At 44.6% G+C, this 17,896-nt stretch overlaps 1 protein-coding gene across 2 annotated transcripts in view; it reads left to right on the forward strand.

Annotated features, from left to right (window-relative positions):
- Positions 1–2,370: 2,370 nt before the first annotated feature.
- Positions 2,371–17,896, forward strand: part of Shrm (shroom) — a 126,939-nt gene continuing 111,413 nt past the window's right edge. The window contains exon 1 of one of the 2 annotated variants that reach the window (XM_069109478.1): positions 2,371–2,853. The gene's annotated coding sequence lies outside the window, so the exon portion shown is untranslated. The remainder of the gene's footprint in view (positions 2,854–17,896) is intronic. The other variant, XM_069109486.1, reaches the window with a different exon arrangement.

Below are 17,896 nucleotides of genomic sequence, written 5' to 3' on the forward strand. Positions count from 1 at the left end.
CAGTCGACGATCGGAAACAGGCAGCCACGTGCGTGACACGTATCGTGACGAACAGACAATGCCGCGGATCGATACGTGGCACAGCAATTTAAATACAAGCAGACAGTGACACGCGGGTTGCGCATACCTTCGCTTTCTTTCGCGACAGAGAGCCTAACAGAGCAACAAGCGAGCTGCGGCGCGTTCATGAGCAGGACGCCGCGTTCTGTTCGATGGTCGTCACCGAGAGTAAACGCAATTGGTAGTCGATCATCTGCCGTGCTCTCGGGTATTTAGGAATAGTTTAATGGCAGCGATCATTGACTCAACTTCCAAGCAGTGGTATGGTGAACGTCGTCCTTGACAAAAGACAAGGCAGATGGTCAGCAAGACGATGAAACGATGGAGCGTCTTACTGAACGTGGCACGGTGGTATGCGCAGTGGCTCGTGTGTGACTTGGAGCGCACGGACGCCTGTTTATTTTCAAACTGGTCAAGAACAAGAGGAATGTTGAATACGTGGGAGTGCAGCAGCGTTCATAAACTTTCTACGAAAAGTGTACAGGAATCGATCATTGTTCGAATTAAATTACGATTTTTCTTCCTTTGTGACTCCTTTGGAAAGAAGGGACGGAAGATTTGGAAGACTTGAAATGGATATCAAATATCCACTAGCGGACAAGAGTGTATTTTGAATCGTGCGTGTCCCTCGAAAATACGAAATCGCAATTTTTACGTTACATTGGTAAACGGCATGGCCGACCCGTAAAATCTCGCCGAACTGAAACGTACACGGACAGCATTATGTAAGTATACTCATAAACATGTAATAAACGCGCGGGTATGCCGCGTTTTAGTCACATTTTATGGGACAGAGGCCGCGTGGGTGAAGGAAGCGAGAGAACTCGCCACGAGTTTTATGGTATCGAGAATGTACATTTCTTTGTGGAAGGACCACCGATGTCCACGATAAACATTCGGGTGTATCTACAAGAACGGTAATCCGTTATCATTGAATTTCGTTTTACTGCCATCGTTCACCGGACTGAATGGTGTCAAGAAACCTGCGAAGAAGTGAAACGCGCGAGAAAAGGCCTTAATGACACGATTATGAGATTAGATCTAAATAAAGCTGGCTGGTGTGCGTTCTAGAAATATTACCGCCCACGTGGAACAATTTCGAAGAATAAACAACACCTGCGCTTAGAAGATTCATCAGAACGCGACGGAACTTTCTTCCTCTGCGAACCGGTACAACCCGTATAGAGGTTAAGTTGACTTCCTTCAGTCCTTGAAATATTAACATATTATCACAGAGTGTTGGATTAAAAGGTTTGCCGCGTAATTCCGATATCATCGTATGGGTTTTAAGAGCGAGCGTTCTAATTGCAAGACTGGATCTCTCGACGACATTGCCGCCGTGCGCTAATGTAAATTCGTCAGGGAGCCACTTTATCTTCGTCGCGGCAATCCGATGTGATTAACGATAACATTCGATTTGACGGAAAAGAAATGTATCGCCTCGCGTACGCGATACGCCACGAATTTTTATACGTCTCATCCCGCACCTTGGTACCGAGTTTTGCCATTAAATGACTTTTGCTCTTATTTATCATCTTCAATTTCACATTCCGGGATATGTAAATGAGACACGGGTTGCACGACGAAACAAACGTCGCACGAAAAGAAACTTCCAGGCGTCTTTTTTATCTGTTCTTTCTTTTTTAACAATTGCGCTACACCCACATCGCGAGTGAAAACGTCGTCTCGATAAATTGCTTTCACTTCTTCGACGACTTCGATAGAGACCAATCGTCAAGCTGAGAATTATCAAATGCGACGATGGATCGGGAAGAAATGGAACTTCGGTTTAATTTGCTCGCGATTTCAAGGGAATCAACTGAATGATTAAAAACTAGAAAATTGCAAAAAAAGGTCGCTATACCAGTCTAGATGCAACAGCACGTTAATTACCGTCTATCTCGACCGCGAATTTCGCATGGCGAATATTACAACAAACTAGAAAATCAACATCACGGACGAGAGAAGAAGATGGGGGACAAAGATGCCGGTATATAGGGAATAAAGAAACACAGAGAGGAGGATAATAGACATAGATTATACCAGCCGGTGGGGGCTGTACGGTGCGGAGGAACGAAAGAAGCGGGGTAGAGCGGTCGTTTGCCTTGGATCGGCTTCGAACCGGAGAGTCCGAGCCCAATCCCGAGAGCCCGAGCGCAAACCCAAGCTCGATCCCGATTCCGATCCCGCCTGATTTCCGTCCGCGTGCATTCCATCTTGTGGGTTCGGCCGCGGTCGGTCAGAGTCGAGCCGATTCGGCTTCGTTCGCCGTTTCTCGGCCCCTCTGCTCGGTCATGCTGTCGTGCAACTTCGGCTACAGTCGTGTATCAGCGCTCGCGCGGAGTGGATCGTGGAACGCTCCTCGTTCCAAAATCGACGGTGGAATGACGGTGTCCTTTCTGTCGTCGTCACGAGACGCTAAGAAAGACGCTTGTTCGCGTATTAACGTTATACCTGCCCCCGCGACGATGTCACCGTGACAACACGATCGTTTTACCGGTCGATTATTATTAACGAAAGATCTCGCACGTGGTGTAAAGCGGGGCAGGATTCAGCCGGCGCGTTAACGTGCTGTGCGTGTAACAGTGGATGTGCTCGTTCGGTCTCTGTCGCTCTCACGATATTACCGATCGTTCTAACCTCTCTCTCCGACTTACTCTGTGTGCCTTCTACGAACCACGACCGGTCGTCATCCTGGATATCGCTTGTCCGTTGGAACCGGGCCCGCGCGTAGCAACCGCAAGAAAACCTAGTCGACGCTGAATCAACAGGTGGGAATCTGCCAACTTACAGGTATCTATTTGTTTTCATTTTTCTATTTCGTCGGTCTCCACCAGCTGTCAGTTCGCTGCCAGGTGGCATAGAATACGACGACGGCTACGATCCCCTCGGATTCCATGGGCTTGCGAACCCGAGACGCTCTAGGCGACCTCGACTCGTCGGAGTTGTTGTTTCTTGCATTTCTTGTGGAAAGCGGAACAGGGTACCTGGCTTTATGTTCTACTCGTACACCTGCATGGTTGATCCTCGTTCCCCTTGAGCATTGTATAGGTTGCGTTCTCCTTTTTCCTTTCGAAACCGAGAGTCGGAGTTGTTCCACGTGCAAACGAAAATTATACGATCGTTACATAATAGCTTCGTAATTGTTACCTCGATCGCGTCGATCGAACAAAATTAAACGTACTGTCACTGGGCTTCGATCACATTATCATCGTAAACACTCGTCTTACTCATAATCACGTTGTTTTTCGAACGTAATCATTTGCGAAAAATCGAGCATGGCGTACGGTGCGCGCGCATCACGTCGTAATTCTCACACGGTGAGAAGGAACGAATCGCCGCGTATTTTAACGGGTCGCATTTCTTTCGTTTGCACAGGCAAGCTCGAGAGATAACGATCCTTACCGGATCTTCGGTATTTGTGTGTTGCTCGCGAGCAACAGCCTCAACATCGGCGGCAGGAACGAGCTCGCAACGGGATATCTAGACACGAAGTGCGCGCATCCCCGATTGTATGTATTCACCATTAACAGCACGCTAAACATTCTCAGAGAATTTTTCTCACACACGGACCTCGACCATTTTCCGCATGGCACATTGTTCTTTCGAATTGCTTTCCACTAGGAAGATTGCATGTTCTCCCGTTACCTCGTTTTATTTATACGTTCAATAGCAATTTTCGTATTCGCGTGTATGGAAAATGTGTTAGTAAGTAGCATCAGTCTTGGTGAAGCGTTTTGGGTCTCTTTGTTGATGTGCTGGTTAAAGTGCTTAGGATATCTCGTGTTTGGACAGTGAGTCAAACGTGAAGGTTGAAAGAAGGAATTTACGTCTGATATGGGAATGTTTTTAATATACCTATAGCTTGTATATTGCGAATGGATTGTTTATAAGATCGTGACTACACATTTATCTACACATTTATCATTTAACTACACATATATACCTCTGTAGCCCTATATTTTCATTCGCACTCGTAAAATTCCTAGCTTTTATCTCATAATCTTTTTCTCTTTCTTTCGTTATTTTATTTTCTTCCTTTCTGACTCATCAGTTCGTAAACCTTGAACCAACCGATTTTCCAATGAAAAATTCACACGCGCACGGCGTTGTATCGTTCAGCGAGTACGTCGGCCTTGACATCGACTCGATATACATATACTTTCGAGTGCCTTGACCTTTACGTCGATAAATCCGTGGGTTGTTTCTTCTTCGCGTCGTCGAAGGTCGAAGCCGCTTCCTTCCCCGGCCTTTCGACACGATACTTTTTCGTACGATCTGCCTGAAGCAACACGAATCGATGAAATAACACCGCCCAGGCCCTATCTCTGTTTTTCGTTCGACTCTGTCATTCAGATCTGAAAATCGAATAATTAAGCCCATTCAATATGTCATTGTCAGTCCTAATAGAATTAGTTACCGCAATTGAATAGAAATATTCGTCCAGTAATTTCGACGACCTTGATGCTAATACTTGTTTCTGGAAAGGATGTAGCGAGAAATTGACATCGAGTATCGCGAAACTTGCCTACAGTTGTGCTCGTTTCCCTGGTTGCTGATTGCAATTGAAGACTCGCCTCATGAATGAATCATGACCAGCTTTAAGGACAGAAGGATCCTGCCGTATGAGGAACCTCACGTGCTACCGGCCATCGATATCAACGTACCTACCTACGCTTGTTAATTACGGTCTCGGGCAAAAGTTGAATGAATAAGCAGAGCTATGCCGGGTACCCGAATGTGATCCTTGTTAAAATACCATTAACTTATACACCGATCAGGTCGAATCGACCGAGGTCGCGACCTCTCGTCAGCGAATTAAAGTGAAAGTTCGTCTATTCGCCTCGTGTCTGACGCTTTGAGTTCCTTGCTTCTTGTTCATCAGGAGTTGTTTCACCCTGGAACACCCATAAACGGGTTGTTTTTGCTCATCGTGTGTCTACCAAGTTTGCTATCACGAGTAAATGAAAATTTTGACTGGGAGGGAATTTATGCGGGCTATTATGGTGATTATATGGATGCCATGGAAAGCAACGAAAGTAGGGTAACGAAATCACTTTTTATAGATAAAATCAGAATTTGAAACGCTCGTGAAACGTTTCAGTTGCCTTGCTTTCGACGGCCGTCAACCGACATTCATACCGTGGCACGATTAGTAATTCAAACACGCGTTTTCACGCGAATCCCCTCGATTTCCTAGCTAGCTCGTCAGTAAATATTTGTTCGGTATTACACGTTGCTACACGTCGTTGTGTACAACGTGTACTAAGTGTACTTATTCAGCGTGCCACGCGAATTCTAATTCAACCGAGTGTTAATGTATAGTGAAGATACAACATCAAAGATCAGGAGTTTAGTAAATGAAAGGAGACATGACGCACGGCGTAAACAGCACATACATTCATTGCGTATCCACTACGACAACCTTATTGTCGAACTAAATAGTTCGTAGTTGGGTCGTAACAGAAAGCGAGGTTTTTTCCGGGATACATATTGACTTTCAGAGATTCTTCAATGAAGCGAGAGTACCCACACGTAGATTTTCTCGGAAATACTACCGCGAGGAATCATTCGATAAAATTAAGTTCCTACTCACGATCGTATTTCATTGAGCTCGTGAAACTGCGATTCTGCCATTGAATATTTTTGATTGATAGGAAAAAAGCATGACACTGGCAGTAATTGTTAATATATGGAAGACAAATTACGCAAGCTTATTCCTTTCACTTTCTATTTTAGATAAATCTCGATCACACGAATTTTCCTCGACGAGTGATAGAAAATAGATTGCTCGAATATAAATTACCACAGCACTGGATTCGATACAACTATAGCATAACATTGTTCGTTTTTGTTTTCACGCGAGAGCTCGTGAGCATTGCGCGATTCCTGTTTCAATGACTCTGGTACTTTCGAAAAAATCCTATGATAAATCGTTTTTTAAGTTTTATCTACGAGACTGATGTAATAATTACCAGCATAAGCAGGTATCGATGTACGTACGTACGTGCGAAGACGATTCTCTTATCCCCGGGTAAACCTATGGGAATTACTCGTCGGTCGTATTTCGAGATCATTACCGTTGATTAATTCGCTATGTTTCTGTTTTGCTTACCACCTAACGAGTTGCCGCCATTCGATCAATACCGAGCTTATCACATTGCACATGTATAATAATTTAACGATATAACGCGATGACGTTATAGCTAGCAGTACTTGTTGAATTTCAACACTTGTTGCATGCAATCTCGCCTTAAGTCTTACAATGTATTATGTTTCGTCCAGCTTAATTATTATTCGAGTAACATTATGCAAAGTAGCATAATGCACACTCGACGCAGCTACAATCGACGCAGCATCTGCTTGGATATCGGTCAAGGTTCCAGAGGAAATCGTAGATCCGGTAAAAGAATCCGATAGGAATTGTATATAGAGAAATTTTTGTCCCGAATGGAAGAAAAGCGTTTGCATGGAGCATAGGTGAAACACCATTGCCTCTAATAGAGCACGTATGGCTCGACGACGCTGTGCGGGAGGTGTTTCGGTCTCCCTCTCGCCGATTACGCGAGTTCGTGGTAGTCACGGTAAATATAGGTCTCTGGCTCCGTTGCTCGCACCTCTTCTCACCGATTGCCGGTTGGAACGGCAAGCCAGTTTGACTAGAAGACGTTCCAGTTTTCTCACGAAGTTAGTAATATTCTGGGTCACTCGCACGAATTCGAGAGATATTCGGAGTTTTAACTCCGAGGCGTTCTTGACGCCGCGAGAGGGTCATTATGGTATATCCGTGAGCAGTAGAAACCCGAAGGAGCAGTTCGACTTGCTGCTCTGCTACGAATTCATATTAGTATCAAACACGGGAGGAGAATTATGTAGCATGACGAATGGCCGGGTCATTAGTGACTTGCTAATCTAGGAACTACTATACGAGGGCACGGAATTTTTCTGCACGGAGCAAGCCACGGACGCTTAAGAATGATCGTGCACCACTAACGTAAGTCAGATCCCTGGCTCGCTGTTCTACGGTTCTACCGTAAATTGCCCACGCTAGAAACAATAATAATCGAAGTTTATTTGCCCGTGCGGCTATGTGCGTTACTCAATGTAGGAATCGGGCATTGCGTTTTATTACGTTGCTCGAAGCGAGCAATTAGAGAATCGCGTTCGCAAAGGCGGTTCAGGATATCAGAGGCGGAAGAAACGAACCGTACATCCAGTACGCTAATATTTACTTCGAATACCTTATGTTATCTAGCGCATCGAGCCGTCTAAGGTACCTACGAAGAGTATGAAGTCATTCGGACCGATGATCCGGCAATTATTTGGACCGACTCACTTCGACGCGTACGATCCGAGAGTAAAGAGTTGTTGGACGAAAAATATCGCCGATGTGTCACTACTTGAAGAGATCTCGCGACGCGAAACTGCTGAATGATGATATCTGAAGCGACGATCTGCGATTTACTTGGTCGACGACGGTCTAGCCTGCGTATCTCGAAGCATCTCGAGCATTTCTCTCGTAGCCGTTTCTCTATCCGGTCGGCCTCCTACCGTTTCGCACGTCTGGGCCGGTTGTTCTATAGCAGAGCAGCGGATGCTCGCCGGACGACGAAACCGGATGTCCTTCGCTCGGAGAAAAAGAGAGATTAAACGGGGAGTAATGTAGGATAACGAAGGGAATGGGTAGACGAGCCGGTGAATACCGAGGGAAGGAAGGAAAAGATCGGCCTAGCAAATAACTTTCGCATTAATATTCCTGTTGGCAGGCAATAGCCATTCTCCACAGGCAACTATCCGGAGTAACTATAATCGACGATTGAACCGTAATCTTAAGAAATCGATGGGGTTGAGGGTTGGAGATCGAAAGGAAGTAACGTGCACGAGCAATGGGATTCTCTTGAACCCATCGGTTGTTACTTGTTGCGTTTTGATATTACCTACGTGCAACTTTATTGCATACTATTGGCGATTTATGATAAACGACTCGGTAAATCTCTGGAATGCATTAACACCGGACTGTTATTATCATTTAAGTGGCGGGATTTCCTATCGCATCAAGTCATTCCAACCTACCTCGTGGTTATCTTTTGAAAGTGCGGATCAACCTGAATTAATCTGGAGACGAGACAAATTTCCGTTATATTCCATTTTCCCTGGGCAATTTAGAGTAAAGTTGATCGACCGGATTGACTTGTGTTATCGGAAAGAGCCTTGAGATGTCTGCCAAGTATTCACGGCCATTTACACGGCGTCCAACTAAATTTAGTCTCGTCGTCGCTCAACGTCGTTGCTTTTCTCCCATTGTGTTCAAGAAAAGGAACGATCGATTTAACGCCGTGTATTCGATGCATCGAGACGACGATGCATCTCGGATTTAGCCGCAGGTCCAACGCGACGGCGATTTATAATCGATAATAGATAACACGATGGAACAGACTCCAGTGGAGAGATAGTCTTTGCGTGCCTTTTGCTCGAACCGACAATTCGTGCCGCAGAGCTCGAGTCATTTGCGACAATGAGCGATTCTGCAAATGTCGATGACACGTCGCACAAAGCAAACCGGTCATTGTGCAAGCGATTCGCCCGCGAACTATGAACGACCCTTGGGTATTCACTGGTGTTCTGACCTGAGTGAAACTAATCTAACTCTCCATCATCCTTAATATTTATCTAGAAAGTTTTGTGACAAAACGCAGAAATCGGGTGTGGAGAATGGTAGGTACACACGGATTCGTGCTAATGCAAAGAAGATAAGCTATCTTGAGCAGAAACGTGGACAAAGGAAACCAACAATGGCTCGGGATTTTTCTCTCGGCCGGGTTAAATATTATCCTTTCCATAGTCAATACGTTATCTGCTCATTTCCATATGATAGGTCAATGATAAGGTTTAAAAACGTTCACCGGTTCGCGCGCGACCGCGACGCGTTGAGTCCGGTTCCTTTCTTTTCACGTTTGTTTCGCGCTCGAGCAAACCCGAGTGCCGGCGTCGCGGCAGAAAATCAAACTTTATCGAAGTCGATGATCTCGAAAAATTATGAGAGTCCTTGACTGAAATAAGGCCACGTATATCGCCTCTTACGGAATCCCAATCGCGATATATGCAATCAATGTTTTAACCGACTCGTTGTCGAGCAATCAGCCCGAGAAAAGAGAGAATTCCAGATAGAGGAAAAGAAAGTCGAATAATAAACCGTCTTTATTACCAATCCGAGATTCCTGAAATCGCACAACGTGAATTGCAAGCGATAGTATAGCATTTACGATAGATAAACATTTTCCCTCGGTCGCGTTAATATCGTACTGTTAACATCTCGCAATTTTCTTCCTCTCGCGGAGTCCAACTTTTCTGCGATGTCCTGCAGACTCGATTATCAGAATGCTCGACGAGTGATTGCATCGGGCTTATTTTATTCGTCGGTACTATGTTATATCGTAGATTTCATAACGAGAATTCCTCGCTTCTTCTCGAGATAACCGTTTGTTATTTATGCTACGGACCTCGCATTCTTCGCGAAGACGGTATCGAGATTCATCGATATCGATCATTTTATCGGATCGTTGCACAGAGAAGGAGATAACAGTTGCAAACGGTAGCCGAGCATAAGATTTCCGGTAGCCGTGATACATCTGGTAGAACTGTGTTTCATCACTTCAGCTGTTATCTAGTAGCGAAGATTACGCATTTTATTTTTTCTGGTTTCCCCGTGGTTCGAAGGATCACGAATTCGATAGTTGAGCGACGATGCGTGGACGCCGCTACATCGACTTCTATATTCGAAATGAGTATAATACCATTATTACTTTAATTAACGATCGCTCGGCTATGTGACTGCAAGATGCGCCCAAGCGTGCTGTTATTCAACACGTTTGGTACACGAAACAATGATAACGGTTAACTAGCTCGTAGTCTGCCTTGTTTCGCTCGAATCCCTCTTAGGTACACAGTTTCTGCGAGATAGATAGCGATTGTCTCGTCAGAGTTGGTCATAAATTTATACAAAAGAATTCCTTTGCTAATAGATAGATATATATATAATAACCCATACGGACCTTGTATATTTTTAAGAGCGCGCTTTGTACAAAATATTCGTATCTTTATGTGTTTTATCGATGGAAAAACATCGGAATTTGCGAGAAAGCCCGTATAAATTCATTAGGAGATTCTGTGAAATCTGCTCGGTGGTTTCTTGGCGAAAATATTTGTCACGCTTCATTTCGCCGACAGGATCGTTTAATGTTTTTGCTCTTGAATCCTTTCGGCAAGACAAGCATTAAGAAATTTTCGATACCGTTATCGAGATATCATTTTCCCTTTCCATCCTCAGCATTCCATCTTTGAATTGCAAAGTGTTTTTCAATTGCCCAATGATGTATTTAATAACATCGTGATTCGTAATAACCGCAATAACGTATCGAAATTAAGAATAGCGTCAGGCTAATGTTTCCTGTCCGTATCTCGCGAGGTTGCGCAAACCGAGTTCACTTGCGACAGACAAATCCCTGAATGTCAGGTTAAACGGCGCATGATCGGAATAGCGCGCGCTGTAATAATCTGAGAATACGTTGCGGCAAGAAATTCAAGGCAAATTTAACCGCTTTGTTATACGATTTCATTGCAACGTGGCGTATCTCGGTCGCCGTATGACTTTCTTTCTTCGCCCGAAGAAACCGAGATGATTAGCGAATTGCCAATAACGCCTCGATCGTTTGTGCTGCGATTATTCTTTGGTATTATATGGATATACTTTTCAGCAAACAATAAACTATAATGGACGAAATCATAGCCTTCTTTACATATCGATAACCTCTGGTCTTTCTTTCATCTATGATGAACTGGAGGATTTAAAATGTAAGTAATCCGATACTAATTACACTGCGCCAAACATTTACCGAACTTCGTTGAAATACAAAGAATGTCTTCTACCTCGAAAAGACCCTCCGTCTGTCCATTTTGTTCTTGGTTGGAATTAGCCCACGTGTGACACATCTCTGTGCTCAAAGTCCAAACGATAATGGATTAGACCGGGCTTGAGGTTTCTGGTAATATTCTGTTGCGCGTTGTTTGCATTCTCGTACAGCATTATAGTCCAAAATGAAAGCAAGACGAACGACAGGGTAGGTTGGTCGAATTCTTCGTTTAGGAGAAGTGACAAAACGCCTCTGAGAAATATTTTCATGATTCATGGGGATACCCATAGGTAAAGCAGGCGTTGTTATACTCTTTGCAGGTATTCGGCCTGATTGTTGACTTAGGTTTCGAACCAGTGTAAATAAAGCCTGTGATGGAATCGAGAGCCAGTTGCTCCCTGGCATTCTTTCTCTTTTCTCTTCTCTCGCTACTCTTTCTTCTCCATTCTGTATCGTGATTTCGATACGAGCAAACATGGACGCTCGTTATCGCCGCTTTGCACGGCTCGGTTATCCTTCGAACCGGGATTTACCGTCGCAATAATTCGCGACGTTTACGACTGGGTGCTTGTCGATATTTGTCGCATGTTACACGAGCCTGCTTTGCCAGAGATCGCCAAGGTACGAGCTTGCAAAGGGGTCTGAATATCGTACGAGGAATTTTAAAGTGGATTGTAGCAGCGGTGGCTCGAAAATCGAGGCCGGTGTAAAAGGAAAGGAAGGGGAAGAGCGACTGGAAAGGAAGAGAATTTGCTAGCAGCTACGAATTTGGCGATCGAACGTGTCGCGGTTGCGAAAGCGTTCCGGTAGGTTACGCGAAGATTCAAACAGTTTCCGCTCACTGTCCGATACGTACTAGGTACGAAGCGTTTGAGTCACTTTGTAGGCAAGTAGGTTGGAGATGATGTTATTTGGTTTATTTCTTGGTCTAACTCGTTTGCCGAGTACAGGAATTTTGAGCCGATACCAAGGAAAAGGATCATTACTTGCTTTACTGTTATAGTACCTTGTTCTCGACAGGACAATTACCGTCGGTTAATATTAAAATTATCTAAATCGTTCTAGACGTACGTATTTTTTCTCATCGTTTATGCTACTCTCAAGGATAACGAGTACCAAGGACTCGCAAATTTATGAGAACGTTGTTATTGCCTGTGACCGGATGAAAGGGGCAGTATATGAATTTAATTAATTCTACGCACTAACTATACTTTTAAACTTTCCATCCTATTTAATTATGCCAATTATCCTTAACTAACTTGAACTATTAGACCTATCTCAACCGTACAGATTCCAAACTCGTAGCTATTTTGTTCTCGAAACAGGACAAGATTGAATCAAATCATATAGCCGCGGCGCCACAGCGGCGACGATGCGACGCTCGACTCGCAACAGCTGATGTCGGCCTCGAACAGATTCGCTCGATCTCATTATTTTCACCGGGGTTACTTAACGGTACGTCTAGAAGAATCTGCGAAGCATGCTCGTCTCGAGCTGACACAATCGGGTCGCCTCGAACAAGGATTCTATCGCGTGTCCACCGCTTTGATCACGAGATTTCACGAACGTCTGTCTTCTCCTTGGTGGCTTAGGTATTTTTCGCTACCACGTGAAATTGTATCGCGACTCTCGTCGTCAGGTCGTGTTACGCCAGCCAGATACAAAAGCAGCGATGCTTTTATCCAATTCTATGCCACACGCGTCGCGTTTTCCGGACTAGATACGACCGCATTCCTGCCGGCGAACACGCGACGAACGCATGGAGACGCGGTTTTATTTTACGCCATCGTATACGTGAAATTCGTATCGACGAGCAAACGTGATGGACGAAGCAGCCTGGGAACGTTCAGGAGTACAAATCGCCAAGTGCTTTCCTCTTGGTAATTTAGTTGCACTTTTTGCACGTGAGAAACTTGATCGGAGATAGCTAAGGCAGATATGTACGACGATCCAGATGAAAGTCGTATCAATCGGCTCTGGTTTTTCATGTGTAAGGTGCTACTGATTTGCCTGCTATGCGCTGCCGAACGAAGACTGGAAACGCGTAAATTGATTTAAATTACACATAAAAGATAATCAAATTGACATTTCTGTCTCGTCCTTAATTGCTACTTGTCCATATTATTTTTATCTATGCTGGTATCTTAATTATAAGGTGGAAATATACATGTTGCCGAGATTACAAAAAACAATTCGACGTACATACTGCATCGATACCGATCTGTTTATGAATAAATAGATCGTACGACTATAAAGAGACGAACCAAACTAAAAAATTGTGCAGATTTCATAATCCCCTCTTGGCTTCTATTGTTTCCTTGATTTGGATTGAGGAAAGTCAGTTAGGTGATCGATGCCCATTGAAGCTTAATTAGCATCAATCCGACGTCGAGCCGCCATTACCGGGCAGTTATGTAAATGATCGCGAACGCTCGGATTAATGTCTCATTGTGCACCGATAAATTTCGCCGCTGCTTTGAAGTTTCGCGTCCATATCGTAATTGATGTAATGCGCCGAGCATCGAGGGTAGCGATCTGTCTCGCAGCGCGAGACTGCTTCGTTCCTGATCAGCGATCGGGTGAGTGGCAAAATCCAGCCGGTGTGTGTCGTTAACGCGGTTAGAACCATTTAGCACTGTCATGCCACTGGCTCGAGGAGTACCTTGTATTCCTACGCCTGCGCCATGGCTGTATCGTAACTTTCTCCCGATACGACTTACCCTCGATCGGTGCACGCGTGTACAAACGCGCGTGTTGTGCCCGCCGCATGTGTACTTGGATTATACCGGGTATATATTGACATTTGGAATGCTAATGTCGATTAGCAGAATCGATAACTATCGGCGGCCGCGTGCGGGAGTACGAGTTGCCCGGGTATATACCCACGCACTTAATGGTTGTTGCCGGTGCGTGTGTGTCCGTGTACGCGTGTATGTGCAGCGAGGCTTAACCTTTCCTTTTGTATGCGCTCCGCAATTTGCGGCGTGTCTGTTCCAGCCGTGTTTGTATAGCATCACGAGCAAACGCGCCGCGCAGGAAACGCGTGCCCCGATCGATGAAAGGCCAGAAGGAAATCTTGGCTTTGTGCGGAATTTTGGAGTCGCGTCGACGCGTGTTCGATTCGGTTCACTGAGAAATTGAACAGTCTGAAAGGGGGTGATTTACTGTCGAGACCGTTAGGCGCAGTTGGGAAAGATTTGTTTAGAAAATGGATATTATCCTGCTACGTTAGGAGATCAATGAACGTAAATCTTGATTTTCGATATGGAAAGGTGGAATTAGGTTTCGTATCGACGTTCGTAGACCTATTGCTTCAGATTCAAAGCACCTTGAAAGGGATTGATTTAAAGCCGCGAACGTTGTGGCAACGAAAGATTTAGGTCTGTGGGGGAAATATTGTACGTTTCCAAATGATAGAGTGTCTAAATGCAACTCGGTTATGTCGATTATAAAATACTGAAGCGAGCCATTAGGTTGATAGGTTTTCACTAAACGATTTTCCCCGTCGATGTTATCGGTGTGAAACGGTACCGTTATCCAGTGAGTTACGCAACGAACGCACTCGTGAGATCGGCATTCCACGGGATTTCGTATCTCCATAGCGCGTCGTTGCTTTCTTGTGTGAAAACTACGCTTTGTGGGAATCAATATCGGTCTCCTCGGCGTAATAATCGCGTAAAGACGTCGTTAAACGGCGAGAATAAATCCATTTTACCACGATTATTCACCTAAAATACACGCTGCGAGAATTATTACGATCGTAAGTGGTCGGTGAAATTGCACGTTGCGCGTTAATTTCGCTAACATTTCGACTGTAAAATCTCGACACGGACCATTCGTTCTCCCTTGTTTCGACAAATTAACCTATAAACCAGAAATAACGGGGAACAAGTAGTCTAAGATGATAATATACAGGATTTATCCACTTATATAGTTCGGTTGCGCACGAGCAGCAAAGACTCGAGGGTGTTTATTAGATTTTTTAACGAAGTAGCGTTACTAATGGATCTAGCGTATTAATCGAGAGGCGATGAAAGGCTTACGAGTCTCGTCGGACCGAAAAAGGAATCCACGTTATTATTCTCGCGATCGGTTGCGGTAGACATGTGCATGGGGAAAGATCTCGCGAGAGGGTATTAATGCCGCGTAACACCTACGCGCTCCGTGTCTCGATGGGATTTACATTTTCCGCCTTTGCTGTTATAACGGCGGTGGGTCTTACTTCGACGCTAGCCTCGAAATTAATTTGTAACCGGAAAACGTAGGCAAGTTTGATACCTCCGGCTCGAGGCTACGTATTACCGCGTACACCGGCCCAGCGTTTAGAGTAGCAGGAGTGTGATTCTAATCAGTTTTTTATTCCAACCCGTAGCTAATATATCGGGGCTCGATCTGATATAATGGGGTATTGTTCTAGGTAGTCCTACATTTATTCGGAACCTTCGGGCGTCTCGTTAGGGAACTAATTGAAACGATACCTTTTTTCCCTCTGGGCTCTACCGACTGGCTCTCCGTTGTCGAAACAACTGATTGATCACATTATTACGAGGCGAAACGGATTATTAGGAGTCGCAGCATAGCAGCGTAGAATGATAAGTGGGAAAATTAGTGGTCGGGAGTCGGGTGAAAACTGGTTATCAAGGACTCTCATATGTCATTTTATTAATGCACTTCAGCCACGGCACAGCTGTTATCGTATTTTAGCATTATGCGAAAAGTCGAACGCCTTCGCCACTGTTGCGAATGTAACATTCAAATTCGATACTCTTGAGCCACATGTACAATGGAGAAAAAATGGGGATGAGATACCACCGTGAATGGCGCCATAAAATCGAAGAAACGCGGTAGACAGTTATTATGAGCTGTTCGCTTTCCGATGATACTTCTCTGGCATACAAAGGAATATCTGAACGCTATAAGAGCCGCTAGCTCGATTCTCTTACCGTGCTTCATTTCTTTTCTCTGTTCAGTAAGGAGAAGATATTTGTTGGAGGATATAGAAAGGACAAAGCTGATACGGGTAAATTTCGATTTATCAGGCGCGATATGGTGGCGTTCTTATATATTGGAATCGATAGGAGGTCCGTAGATTCGATCGAGATCTCGCTGGGTCTATCAAACACGATACAGCGACCGTTGAATTCATAGTATTCGATGAGGATTTGTCGGGCTATCTACCATACGATAGAAATCAAAATTCATAGAATTCGATATAGACGTTTCTAGATTTATAGATCCTGAGGTTAGGTGGTCTTCGATCTTAGGTTATGTAGTTCGAGAGTTCTCAATGGTTGGAAGGGTCACAAGAGTAATAGGGGATGTTCTAGAGACCATGAGATTAGAACGTTCTCGATATCGTGGATGCAAGATAAGGACTCCGGATCTTATTTACTCCAGCATACCATTAATCATTAAACTTCTCAAATTTTCTTCTAAAACTGTTTAAGATTCACGATCAAAAATTTCTAGACCTAGTGAATCCATTGTGAGACAAATATACATGCTTGTAACGAGGTTACACAGACATCGAAAGTTCTATAAATTCTACAAATCTTCCAAGAAAGCTTCGTACGTCCATAATTTAAAAAGATCAAAGAAATGGTGCGCCTGAATAATTACCACGAGTGCTCCACGTATCGGAGCGCAATCGTGCCCACGCATCGGCGCGTTACCATTCAAAAGGTAACGAGCACCGTGAATCATTTTCCTCGGCGAATTCTACGTGGTATTTTCCCTATTGGCGTTGTCCCAGCGTGGCGTGAAATATCGATGCAATAATGCACACGCTGTCCGATAAGACGTCCTAACGGTGCAAAATCTTTCTGGTTGTTCGGTGACGGGACGTAGAACAAGCATGAAATGATCGGTGGCCACACAACGGTGATACACGGCCGGAGGAGATCTCTCGCCGGGATTTCTCACGTTATACCACAACACCATATTTTCCCGTGGTCCGTCGATGTGTTCTCGTTTCCTCGATCGCTCGAGGACGCAGGGATGCATCTGCCTCGACCATCTTTACGGCGATTTATCCGTATGTAAGTAGCTAGAGAAGAGAAAGGGGAATAGGGTGTGCAGGAAACATTACGTTTACGAGGAGCCGTGGCTCGCGCGTAATCTGGTGTTCACATATCCAAGCGTGAGCGTGTACGAGTGTGTTTCCATCCACATAACCCGGTAACCTGTCCGATAGTTCCGTTCCATGAACGTGTGCAGCATCGCACGCGCGTTTGCTTAGCTCATAAATGTGCGTACTTTTCATATTCGTAAGCACACCCGACGTCTTTTGACGCGGCGCGCGCGCGTGCCTTCCTGCTGCCGCTTTGGCCGTCGCCGGGCCGGTTCCCGTTGCGACGAACATTTGTAGCCGTATACATACGAGTCAAAAAGTTCTTTGAACCTTGTCGTGCGGTGCTTCCTAAAGTTACGTCCTCGCTCAACAATTCTGTCAAGCAACAACTCTGAGTAGAATCCAATAACATTCAACAATTTGTTAGAAACGCGAAGGAACGTGCAGAAACATCGAGAAGCAGCTAACAATTTGGAATGTGGAGCGAAATTTGAAACCTAAACAAGAAGTTCTTGCTTGTCGCTTTAACGAAGATGCAGCTTAATGTTGATGTAATGGTTTGGAACTTAAGATTTTATGATCTACGTATTGATTAACTTTATGAAATGTCGTTGAACGTTTCGCTAATATTGAAGTAATAGTTCTGGCGGCAAAAATAAAGTTATTGAAGCAATTTAACAGATCATCGACTAGAGTAGTTTTTCTTACAAACTAATAGTCATTCAAGTGCGGGTGAATCACTCGGGTCTGACGATCGTCCGTTGTCATCGCCGTAACTAAACGCTCGACGCAATCTAGATCTCGGTAAGGTTGCGTTAAATCAAGAATGACACAGGCCTGGTGCTATCGACCGACC

Source organism: Bombus flavifrons, chromosome 1, assembly GCF_040668555.2.
Source record: "Bombus flavifrons isolate JBK064 chromosome 1, iyBomFlav1_principal, whole genome shotgun sequence".
Lineage (NCBI taxonomy): Eukaryota > Metazoa > Arthropoda > Insecta > Hymenoptera > Apidae > Bombus > Bombus flavifrons.